The 12476-nt window shown below is 47.2% G+C and overlaps 1 pseudogene; it reads left to right on the forward strand.

Moving 5' to 3' along the window:
* Positions 1-1750: 1750 nt before the first annotated feature.
* On the forward strand, positions 1751-5386 carry LOC123639220 (annotated as a pseudogene).
* Positions 5387-12476: the final 7090 nt, after the last annotated feature.

A 12476-nucleotide genomic window follows, 5' to 3' on the forward strand; every position in this document is an offset into this window, starting at 1 on the left:
GAGGAGGGGGCGCCGGCGGAAGTCCCGCCCGAGAGGAGGGGGCGCCCGGCGGAAGTTCTGTGTGCGGGGGCGGGAGGGGAGATGCTGGGGGTTAGTGAGGGGGGTGTGTGAGAGGCGTCGGGGACCGGGACTCGCCTCCGAGGGGGGAGGTTGCCGGGCGTGGGGGTGCCGCACCACACAGGGTCTTCGTTTGGGGAGGGGAAACGGGGTTCAACTGAGAAGGGGTCCACCTATGGGCAGGGGCTCGCGGACAGAGGGCCTCCGCCCAGGACGTGCCGGGCGGAGGAACACCTCGTCCCTGTGCCGCAGGGGTTACTGGCGGAGGGGCCGGAGGGGCGGGGCCGGTGCCAGGTTGTCGATCCCCGCCCCCACCGCGGCCCCCTGGCAGCCGGAGTCTCAGACCCCGCGAGCTCAGTCCGCCCACCCTACTGATCGTGCACTGACCAATGCCGGATCGCTTACCAGCCGCTCAGCATAGGGTGACAATACAATTCGAAGTCAAGAAGCTAAATTCTACAGCAATAGAATAAGAAGTGTTTTTTCCTAAGGGAAATGAATCAGACAAGGCTTCTGTGGCTGGTGTTAATAACTCACATGTTTTCTTTCCACCGCCCTTTATTATCTTGTATACGCCTTTCACCAAGAACTGTGGCCAAGCCTCGTGCTAGGTGCTGGAGATAGATCAATAAGGTTCCTCCACACCTGAAGGAACTCAAAGACTACTGAGAGGGAACGAGAGAGGCAAACAGTTAAGTACAGATGTTAACTGCTGTGATAGAGGACTGCACAAATTGCCTTGGTACCACTTAAAATATGTACTTGCACCCACCCCCTCGACATTCCTATTGAAAAGTAGGAGTGTGTTTATAATGTGGCACTTTTTACATTTTTTGCTAACTAATATTTAAAGATACAGTAAGCACCTCCAAAGTGCGCAGGAGAAATGAACGCTGCACCAGCAAGTTACTTGATGTTGTCGTTCATTTTACCCATATAATTGACTACATATTCATTCCACAAACTTTTCTGTGTGCTATGTGCCAGGCATTAGATCACCTAGCGATGCTCCAGACAATTCAAAAAGTTTGACAATCTTTACGCTAGCAAGGCAAAATATCCCAATTTTTTCCTGGAGTCGGGGGTGGTAAAATATATTTAGGATGCATCAAGATCCTGACCCCTAGTTTTCTTATCCTCAATTGTAAAACGAAAGCAATTACTCTGAATCTTCCAGAAAACATTCCCCATAATTTTCAAATTTCTTGTCTGTAATATTGCAATATACTCCTATTGCAATATTTTGCAAGAGACAATATTTTAATTGTCTCTCTTGGCCTATGCTCTTATTTCCCTACATTCTAGAGCCTTTACAAATATAAGTCAACATTTCACTCTGCCCAAAACCCTCTAGTGGATTTCCATTTCACTCAGAGTAAAAGCCACAGTTCCTCCACGGAAAAGACCCTAAATGGTCTGCCTCCTCCCCCCACCTGGCTTTGATTCTATACTAGTCGCCTCTTCCCCATTGTGCTCCCACCACCCTGGCCTCCTTGTACTCTGTCGACCCAAAAGGAAGCTGAGGCACAATTAATATAGAGAGTTTATTCGGGCCCAGGTTGAGGCCTGGGACACACTTCCAAGTTGCCTTAGAGAGTGCTCTGGAGAACAAAAGAGACGCTCAAGTTTATTTTGTTTTTTTTTTGTTTGTTTGTTAAAAAAAAAAAGGATCAAGACTGGCAGGAGAATGGGTTTGTGGTCCACAGTCTGAAGCAATGGTGGCTCTTCCAGGTCCATGGTCCCAGAGTTATGTGAGGACTCTTTCTCTTCTGGAAGCTGATGGGACCAAAACATAGGCAGTGCCACAAAGTGGTGACAGAAAAAATCTTGGGAGAAGGCATTTTGCCTTTTACTTGGAACAGCTGCTGGGCCCACCTGGCTCCTGTGAAGATCTGCCACGTGGTATCATTTGCCCCTCAGGGTCTTAAGTATCCGCTGGAGAACTTGCTGAACCCAGGCAATCAGAGGAGACCTGGGCTCAGCTGCCCTCGGGACAAGAGTGGGCACCTGAACGTGGACTGCAGTGGACTGCAGAGGGCAGTGCCCTTCGGCTACATCCACGTGGGTAACTGTGGCTGTGCCTGCAAATTGATGTGGGCCGTTCTTCCTGGTACTTGGACAGACATCTCGTCACCCTGCTCCCTGCAACCATGTTATTGTCCCTAACTGAGTCAAAGCAGGGAAAGAACCTCTCAGGGGTCCACATGTTTAAAGGTGATGATTTCCTGGCTCCAGCCTCAGGAGAGTCATGGGATTGATTTTGCCTGACCTGCTCCCAGCCCTTCACACATCAGCAGTCCCCTGGCCCAGCCTTTCTGTGGGTGCATTCATCTCTGGACCCCTTAGATGACCCTGGGAGGGATCCCTCAGGCCCTGTGAGCTCTGGGCCGAGCCCTGGAGTCTGGTCGCAGTCCCTGCTGGCTAATCCTTCCATCCAGAGGACATTCTTCCCAGATCCCCAGACAAACACCGAGGAAATTTCAGCGCAGCTGCAGCCAGGGTATCTGGGGAGTTCAGACCACAGGGTGTTTTCCGCTGCCCGCAGGGCACCTCCAGCCAGTGTGGCAAGCCCAGAAAATAACCGTGGAGAACCAGGTCCCAGTCATCCGACAGTGCAGAGCCCAGAACAGAGGAGGAAAACTCCGGCAATGATGTGGGCAGCATGAAAAGACAGAAAGTGCTGGAGCAAAGGCCTCTTTTCGGCTCTCCCAGCCAAACAGGAGGCCGGCAGCAAGGGCAGGGCAAGGAGAACGACACCAACCTCAGGCTCAGAGCGGTGGTGGCTGGGATAGCAGACAGCGCCCCACCTGCGCAGGCTCCTTCAGTGTTGCTATTCCTGCCCAGCTCACCCAGCTTCTCCCTTCATCTCCTACTTCATCCCAGTCTAGACGGTGGGTGTCTCCCCAGGGCTCACCGCCCATTTCCTGGGTCCAGTGCCCCATCTGCCAGTTGCGGTTCTCAGCAAGAGAAGTAGAACATGCCAGCGTGTGTGGGGAGGTCCCTCAGGCGTGAGCCAGGAGGTCGTGGTTTGGGGCCCGCTCTCTATGAATACGACTGGGGAGTGGATCTCTTGACAGCCAGAAGGGCTGAGGAGGCTGAGCCTCACGCCCTCCTCCCTCCACTCATTCCCTCGGGACTCTGCTTGAGAGCACCTTCGTGCCCAGCCTCATCCCCATGCCCAGTTGTCAAGGCTTCGGTGACCATGGCATCCTGTCTCCTGAGGACAACTCTGCTGTTTTCCCCCTTGGAACTTCTGGGCCTTGGAACACCATCCAAAACATCTCCCCCGCCGTGAGTGATGCACATCTTCGTGCCCATTTTCCTGAAAGGAAAACTGAGGCACAGTGAAAAGAAACCCACTGCCTGACAGATAAGATCCTGTGGTGTGCAGGGAGTCGGAGAGTGGGTTTCCAGCATGAGACGGACATCCAGCCTCCCATGAACTTAACTCTCAGTATCCTTGGTGGGTTCCTGCCCTGGTGTAACCAGGTCACGGTGCTGCTGTATCACTCTAAGCAGGTTATTTATCTTGGGGCCCAGAATTAACCTTCAGTAACTGAGAGAGAAAATCCTCCATCCCCCATGCACAGAGCTGTTACAGGGAAGAGGAGCGAGTGCCCAAGGAACGGCCCTGGGCTTGGCGGCGGAACCTTGGGCAAACCCCATCTTCCCTCTGCACGATGAGGTAGTTGGACCAGAGGGCCTTGAAGGTCCCTCAAGCTATGACTTTGCAAATTCTGTTCTCACCTTCTTTGATCAAATATGCCCTCTCTCCCCTTTCCCAGAAGATGTCATTGTGTGGCACTGACACCAGTTCCGGTCCCGAGGGTACAGGGCAGACGGGGAGCAGCTGGTTCTGCAAGGGGAGGGCCCAGAGCCAGTTTAGAAGGGGTAGGAAAGAGCATGCTGGCACCGTCAGGGGAGCAGACAGCACAGTGGGGTGCAGCCATGGACCCCCTCGCAGCAAGAGGCGTTCTACTCCCCTACCTTGCCCCATCCTGGGCCCATTTCTAGCCATGAATAAAACAATAGATTGGCCCAGAGGGGTGGCAGGGGCATCCTAACTGCCAGCCAGGTGGTGGACATCACTGTGTGGGTGGGAGAAAAGCCCCTGGAGCCCTGAGGCTGGGCCCAGAAGAGCAGACAGTGAGGAGGGGCTGGGCCTGGCAGGGGAGAGGGACAAGGCAGCACTGACAGGGGGAGTGCCCTCCAAAGTAGCTGGGGGGTTGGTGGCAGAGGAACATGTTGGGGTCCTGCTGGAGTCCTGGCCAGAGTGAGGGGCTTGGGGAAAGCCCAGGACAAAGACCCTCCTGTGTGGACATGTCTGAACTTGCCCCTCAGAGAGGCTCTGGGACCTCGGGAGGGAGACGCAGCCGGGAGATGAAGTCAGCCAGGTGGCAGCGGGTGCTGGGCAGCCCCTGGTTGCCTGCATGGGGGGTGGGCACCAGCGCAGCGCCACCACCGGCTCTAACCTGCCCTTTCTCGTGGGGCCCACAGGTGTGGGCTTCCTGTGAGGGTGGAAGTCGCCGAGGAAGGGGCTCTCAGCCAGACCTAGTCCTGGCACGTTCCTAACCTGAGAATCTACACAATAAAATGGTGACTAAGACAAAAAAGGAGAGGGGCGATTATTACAGTTGTTCATCAGGAATTCTCACTGGTTTACAGAGATACCGCTGCATGGCGACCAGCCACGTGCTGCTGAACTACAGGCTGTGCGGCATTTCATGGCTGCTTGGCGTCAGCGCAAGGGCAGTGATGTGACTGCCGTTTCATTCCAATGCCTGTCTGGGGCTGACAATTTAAAGGGGCTTGTGTTCTTCAGATACAAGTTTTTTTTCTTCTTCCTCCCCATCACCTGCTCCCACTCCACCTGGGGAAGTTACCTTCCTGCCTCGGGACTTTGCACATGCACAGAACACTCCTGGCAGGTACCTACATGACCCGCTTCCTTACTGCCTTCAGCTGATCTCTTAGTGACCTTCCTGATCAAGCTATTTAAAATTGTAACACACTACCTAACTCCCGATCCCCAGGAATTTTTCCCCATAGCACTTAACACTTTTTGTATTATTTTGTTTATTGGTACTTACCTATTTTGTCTACTACTAGAATGTAAGCTCCACAAGGGTAGAGATTTCATCTCTTTTATTTTCATATCTCTAGTCCAACAGCTAGAAAAAGACCTACTATATGGTAATTGCTCAATAAATATTCATGAAATTAATGAGCAAAGAATATTTTAAATACATTTTCAGAAAGGAGAAAGGAATCAGCATGCCTCCAGGAGAAGTGCAACAATCCAAAGAGTGCAGGAAAGAGTGAGGATGGAAAAAGAGGAAGAAAAACGTACAAGGGTGAAGATTTTAAAAGAGAGAGATTAACAGCTCAGATGAAAAGTATAGAAGTATAGGTAAGAGAAACACAAGGAAACTAAATTGGTCAAACAGTAGGTGTTATTGACCGCCCGGAAGAGAGGATTTCAACCTTGACTGAATTGACAGAACCAGGTTAATTTTTCACTTGGGCTAAGTGGCATTTTTAAACATTGTATAACTATTTGATTTGGGTGAACCAGATGAACATGCCACCGTGTTAATGTACATGAATAAAACTTCAGATGAAATTTCTGATATGAATTTTTCACCCAAGCCCACTGAAGAAGAACTGAATCAGCAATGACTCAGTAATCAAGAGAGAAGTCAATAAAAATAAATAAGTAGAAAGCCATAAAGGAAGAAAGAAAGGGAAGGGAGGAAGGAAGAAAGGGAGGGAGGGGGAGGGAAGGAAAAAAGGAAAATCAGAGGAGAAAGTGGTGAGGTGCAGGCAAAACCAGACTTGGACCAAAGTGCATATGGTTTTGGCAAGGAAAAGAAAGAGGAAGTGAATACTGGTGAAGAGACGGGAAGGTGAGTGACAGATAAGAAAATTCTTGCTGTGCCGGCTCCTCCACCTGAAACTTTCTCCTTAGCATCTCTGCCTGTGATTCCCTCGGTAGAAACTTTGTATCATATACCACCAATGCCCTGGTCCGTGTGTGCCTCTCTTGGCACTGACTTTCCAGTCAGCCTGTGCCGCAGACATGTGCTAGATACCCGTCTTCCGCAGCTGAGGTCCCTCAAGGCTGGCATTTTGTCTTCCCCATCCAGCCCTGCGCTTAAAAACAATGCTATAAATATTTGTTGACCTGAAAACTTTGGGGATTGAGAAAAGAGAGGAAAAAAATAACAGAATAGTGTTATTGTTCAGAGCAAGGATCGGCAAACTACAACCTGTGAGCCAAATCTTTCCCGCCACCTATTTTCAGAAATAAAATTTTATTGGAAACTGTCACAGTCATTCATTTACATATTATCTGTGGCTACTTTGGCATGACAGTGGCAGATCCGAGCAGTTGTGATGGAGACTGTATAGCCTACAGAGCCTAAAATGTCAACTATTTGGTCCTTTATAGGAAAGGTTTGCTAACCTCGCAGAGGACATGAGCTCTAGAGCCAGGCAGGCCTGGATGATGTGAATCCCACTTTTATCTCTTATCACCTGAATTTGGACAAGCGACCATCACTGTAAGACTTTTTTTTTTAATGAAATGGAATAGTAATAGTACCTGCTAATTGGGTTGTTGGGGGGATTCAATGAGATAGTTTGTTTCAGTCCAGGGTCTGTCTTAGCTAGCTTAGCTCAGCAAGTGTGAACGTTGGCCACGCGTGGTATAAAAATGAGTGAGTGGGAGGGATGCCGGGCAAGAAGGTTGAAAGCCATCAGGTGGTTGGCAAATTAGAAACAGCAGGAAATAGGTAGGAAATTATGTGTAGGCTCAAGATAAAATTGGTAGTAAGTGACTGACAATAGCTTACTGGTATTTGACACAATTATTCCGATGTTACTAGTAATAGTTGCATCATAGGGATCAATGGTTTTTATATAATTTGTAAAGTTATTACCCTAATTCCTTATGATTGCCACCAATCCATTCACAATTTTATTTTTCATATTTCAATTTAGCCAACATTTTTTGAGCATGTATCATGGAGTATATTAGAATCTAGTCTTCTGGTAATCCCAGGATAGGTTATTTAAAGCTATCCCCTGAATGAGAAAAATTAAAACAAAAAAAACCTGAGTGAAATATTTCAAAAACCTCTGTCACCTAGTTGATCCAAGGAACTCAAACGATTGAACTGGCATTTAGACAGACCCAGAATGGTGGCACACTTGGACACATGGCAGGAGCAAATGAAAATCATCTTTGGAGGAAGGTGGCATGCTGGGCATCAAAGTATTCCTATAAATAATTCTCAAATATAGTGAACAACACAAAAATAACTAGGTCTACAAGGAAATAAGACATTATAAGGAGAACCAGCAAAAGCAATGTACAACAGAAACTGACCCACAAAGACTTAAGATATTGGAATTATCAGACATAGCCAATGAAACAACACGTTTACTATATTCAAAGAAATAAAACACAATTCAAAAGTCCAAGCAAAGAACTGAAATACAATGAGTGAAATAGTATTATGTGTAAAAGGAATAAGTGGAAGTTCTGAAACTGAAAAGAAAATAGCATAGTAAGAACTCAATAGATGGAATTAACAACAGGCTAGAGAGACCTAAAGAGAGAATAAATAAACTGGAAGGTGGATCAGAAGAAATTATCCAGCATGAAGAAATAAAAATATAAAGAATACAGAAGAGCTAAGAGACACAGAGAATAGGCTGAGAAAGTCTAACACAGGTAACTGGAGTCTCAAAGGGAGAGAGAAATAGGACAGAGGCAGCACTTAGGACGACAGCCGAGAATTTGCCAAAACTGATGAAAGATTGCAAACCACAGATTCCAAAAGTTCGATGAATACAAAGCAGAGTAAATGGAGAGAAATCTGTATGTAGATACATCGTAGTGGAATTGCAGAAAAGACAAAGGCAAAATCTGATAAGAAGCCACAGGGAAGAAAAGACAGTTTAGTTTCAAAGGAATGAGAATTGGAGTGAGCTGCATTTTCGGCAGAAACACTGGAAACCAAAACAGTGGCAGCCTGTGTTCGGTGGGCTGAAGGACGTACCACAGAGCGACGCTGGAGGAAGCACAAAAGAGTGTGAGTCAGAGACGAAAACAGTCCCAGGTGGAAGATGAGAGACACAAGAAGGAACGAGGGGCAGTGGGATTGGGAGAGAATCCGCTTCACCCTGTGAACACCCAGAGCATAAAACAGTAATAAAGCAACCGCGACTCATGGGGTTTAGAATAAACAAGAAAGAAAACATTCATGACACAGCTCTGCTCCAGACCACCACGACACCACCTGGGGACTTCTGCCCTCTGCTGCCCGCTAGTGCCCCAGGCCTCCCACAGGGCCATCTCTGAGGGCACCGCCCAGGTGCAGCTCCTGCCTGAGGACTTCCTCTGCCTCACACTTCCCTGCAGCCGAGACCACAGAGGGTTGAAGGGCAGAAAAGAAAGAAAATCCATTGACAGAAAAGAAGGGAAATCCATTGAGAGCCGTCTGTAAAAGCCAGAACTGCTTTTTATGAAACGGGCTTTGTCAAGGCAATCAGTCCCAAACACTATTCGGATATTATTAACACTCCTCGTGCCCTCTTGGCCTGAACTTGGAATTCTGCTATCAGGATTGACATTATCTGGCAGGGAGCCTCCATTATAAACATCTGGCAGAAAACTGTGGAAGAGAAGAGAAACTCGCAAACAGCATCCTGAATGGGACCGTCATTGAAACAGCCGTTCAGACCAGCACTGTTCAAAGTGCTTTGTGGACCCGTTCATGACAGCTTTCCACGTCTGGGTAAGATGGACAAAGGCCCTACTGGAGGACCCATAAACACACACGCCCTACAGTAAACAATATAAAACCTATACATACCACAAAAATGCAACCACTCGAAGGTGTCTGAGAGCGAAGAGAAGCAGACAGACACGTTCACGTGGAGCGAGGAGACAGGGAGTACAGGTAAGCTCGCATCTCCGTAGCTCTATCTGGGGACAGATTGATTGTAGTGTGTGAGTGTGCACAGCAGCAGTGGGGGGCACATGTGCAAAACCCTACGCTTTTTCTGGCCTGGGGGAACATGACAGTCAGTGTATGAAAATATGAACACTGAAGAGAGTGGACAAACCCCAAAAGAGAAGGTGCTATGGTTTGAATATTTGTCCCCTCCAGAACTCGTGTTGAAATTTAACCCCCAATGTGGCAGTGTTGAGGGGTGGGGCCTTTAAGAGGTGATTGGGTCATGAGGGTTCTGTCCTCATGAATGATCCATTCATGGATTAACAGTTAAATAGATTAATGGTCTATCTTGGGAGTGAGACTGCTGGCTTTATAAGAAGAGGAAGAGAGACCTGAGCCGGCACACTCAGCCACCTCGCCATGTGACGCCTGCACTGCCCCTGCTCTGCAGAGTCCCACCAGCAAGAAGACCCTCACCAGATGCAGCCCCTTGACCTTGGACTTCTCAGCCTCCATGACTATAAGAGATAAACTGCTTTTCTTTATAAATTACCCAGTTTCAGGTACTCTGCTATAAGCAACAGAAAACAGAGTAAGACAGAGAGAATCCGCACATTAATTACATCTGTGTCTCTGACTGCCACTACAGTGCACACATGTGGGATGGACCCAAAGCGCACAACTAAAGACAAAAGATCTGAAGCGAGACTGGAACTACCCCTGAAGCAGCAGAGTCTTCAGCCTAAGCCGACACGAGAAAATCACCAGTGAAAACAAATGAAACAGTGCTCAGCAGAGGAAAGAAGCAGAATCCAGAATCCCTACAGCTTACTATTTATTCATAGCATCAAGCTACAACCCAAACGTTACCTGAAATACAAGGAAACAAGGAAGTGGGACGCATCCTCAAGGAAAAAGAAAATCCGTTGAATCCGTCCATGAGATGAGCCAGACATTAAGAGCCGGCAGATTTTAAAGCAACTATTACAACTAAAGTCAATGAAGTAAAGCAAAAAATGACTTCAGTGAATAAAAACCTCAAGAGAGAAATGGTAAATCTCAGCAGAAACGTAGAAACAATACAAAAGAACCAGATAGAAATCTTAAACCTCAAAAATACAATTTCTGAACTTAAAAGTTCACTGGAGGGACTCAGACAGAAGGACACGAAAGAAGGAAGAATAAGTGAAACTGAACCATTGCATAGATAGATAGAAAATTTCCAAAGATAAGAAAAAAAAAAAAGAAAGCATTGAAAAACAATGAACAGAAAGAATCTCAGGGATATTAGTGGATAGCATATGTCCAAATATTAGTTTAATTACAATACCAGAAGGATAGGCAAGAGAAAATAGGATTTTTTTTAAAAGTGTTTGAAGAAATAATGGTCAAAATTTTTTCTGTATTTGGTGAAAGGTAGAAACTTGCAAATATAAGATGCTAAACTAACACCAAGCAAAATAAGTATAAGGAAGCCTATGCCAAGGCACATCACACTGTTGAAAGCCAAATGAATTAATATTTTAAAGGTCCTGGCCAAGGCTAGAAAACGAAATAAAAGACATACAAATTAGGAAAAAAGTAGAAGTGTGTGTAGACAGTTCTAATGAATCTATAAAAACAATACTAGACCTAATAAGTGAACACAGTAGCAAGGTTGCAGGATACAGGGTTAATATATGAAAATTAATTGTATAGGTATGTCTATAGACTAGCAAGGAACAATTACAAATTCAATTTAAAAAACAACTTCACTTACTATAATACCAAAAAATACCTAGGATTATATCTAATGAAAGATGTGCAAGACCTGTATAATGAAAACCACAAAACATTACAAAAGGAAGTTGAAAGAGACTTAAGTCCATGGAAAGATATGCCGTGTCTGTGGATTGGAATACTCAATATCGTTAAGATGTCAGTTGATCTATTGTGAGTCAACGTAATTCCAATTAAAATTTTAACAGACTCTGTAAAAGATTTTGAAAAGCTGCTTATAAATTTATATGAAAAGGCAAAGGATCCAGAATATCCAAAACAATTTTGAAAAGGAAGAATAAAGTTGAAGGACTTAAACTATTTGATTTCAAGACTTACCATAAAACTACAGTCATCAAGACAGGACTAGGATCCCTGAGAGAACATAAATATTTGGGGTGATCTTTCTGACCCCCAGTCTTTCTGCCCGGACTCACTTCCCACCTGACAGGGCAGAAGGCAGGCGTCCAGGACAGCAACACGGTCTCATTGAATTAAGGGGACAGAGATCACAGGTTGCAAATCAAGGTAGCTGGAATTTCCGGAGGTGGGAGCTTCGCAGAGCGTGAATTCTAGAAATCAGATAGGAATCTGGCCGAGTCTCAGACTAAATATTAAACTGTGTGTGCCCCGGCGGAGAGTCCATGGGGCTGTCAGGGAGCTCTGCCCTTAGCAATCCCCAGAACTCACACAGGGCTGGGAGATGTTTGAGTTCTGACCAGTCGGAGTGGAGAGATACATACAACATGGATAAACCCGAAAACGTCACGATAAGGGGAAGAAATCAGACAAAAAAAAGACTACCTATTGTATAAGTACATCTATATGAAATTTCTAGAAAAGGCAAGAACTATAGACAGAAGGCAGGTCTGTGTTTGCCTGGGGCTGGGGTGGGAACAGGGACAGACTGCAAGGACGCAAGGCAGGCTGCAAACGGACCACAGTGGAAACATCGGGGTAAGGGACGTGATCTAAACTGGAGTACTGTGCTGATCACACACCTGAATACATTTACCAAAAGTCATCAAACTCTGAAAGAAAACAAGCTCCTGGTAGATATCGAACCCGATCATGACCATGTGGCAACTGACCGTGAGGCAGGTACTGCCTGCCGGGGGCTGGATTCCGCCAGACCCTCCAGGGCGCAGCCGCAATTCATTGTGAGATGGAAACGGCACATCTCGCTGGGCACCAGCAAGGCCAGGCGGCAGAATTAAGCAGCACAAGCTGGTGGCCCAAAGTCACGTCGTCCACCTCCAGCGCACTGGGACATGTCCTAAGCTCGCACCGCCTACAGCCACACAGGTGGGAACAGCTACAGTCACAGGAAGGAGGAGGAGGAGCAGGATGGGGTCGCAGATGGGCTTGTTGGTGTATTAGATTCTGATGGCTGCTGTAACAAATCATCACAAATTTAGTGGCTTAAAACAGCACAAATTTGGTATCTTACAGTTCTGGAGGTCAGAGGACTGAAATGGGTCTCACTGCACTAAAACCAAGGCGTCCACAGGGCCGTGCTCCTTCAGAGACGCTGGGGAGACTATTTCCTCGCCTCCCCTGGCTTCACAGACCCTCTTCCTCCGTTCCAAGCCGGCCACGAGGGTTGAAGGGTCGATTCCTTCTCGCTCTGGCGTCCTCTGGTCCCTGCTTGCATCGTCACCCCCGACTCCGACACTGACTCTCCTCCCCTCCCTC

This window comes from Lemur catta, chromosome 6, assembly GCF_020740605.2.
Source record: "Lemur catta isolate mLemCat1 chromosome 6, mLemCat1.pri, whole genome shotgun sequence".
NCBI lineage: Eukaryota > Metazoa > Chordata > Mammalia > Primates > Lemuridae > Lemur > Lemur catta.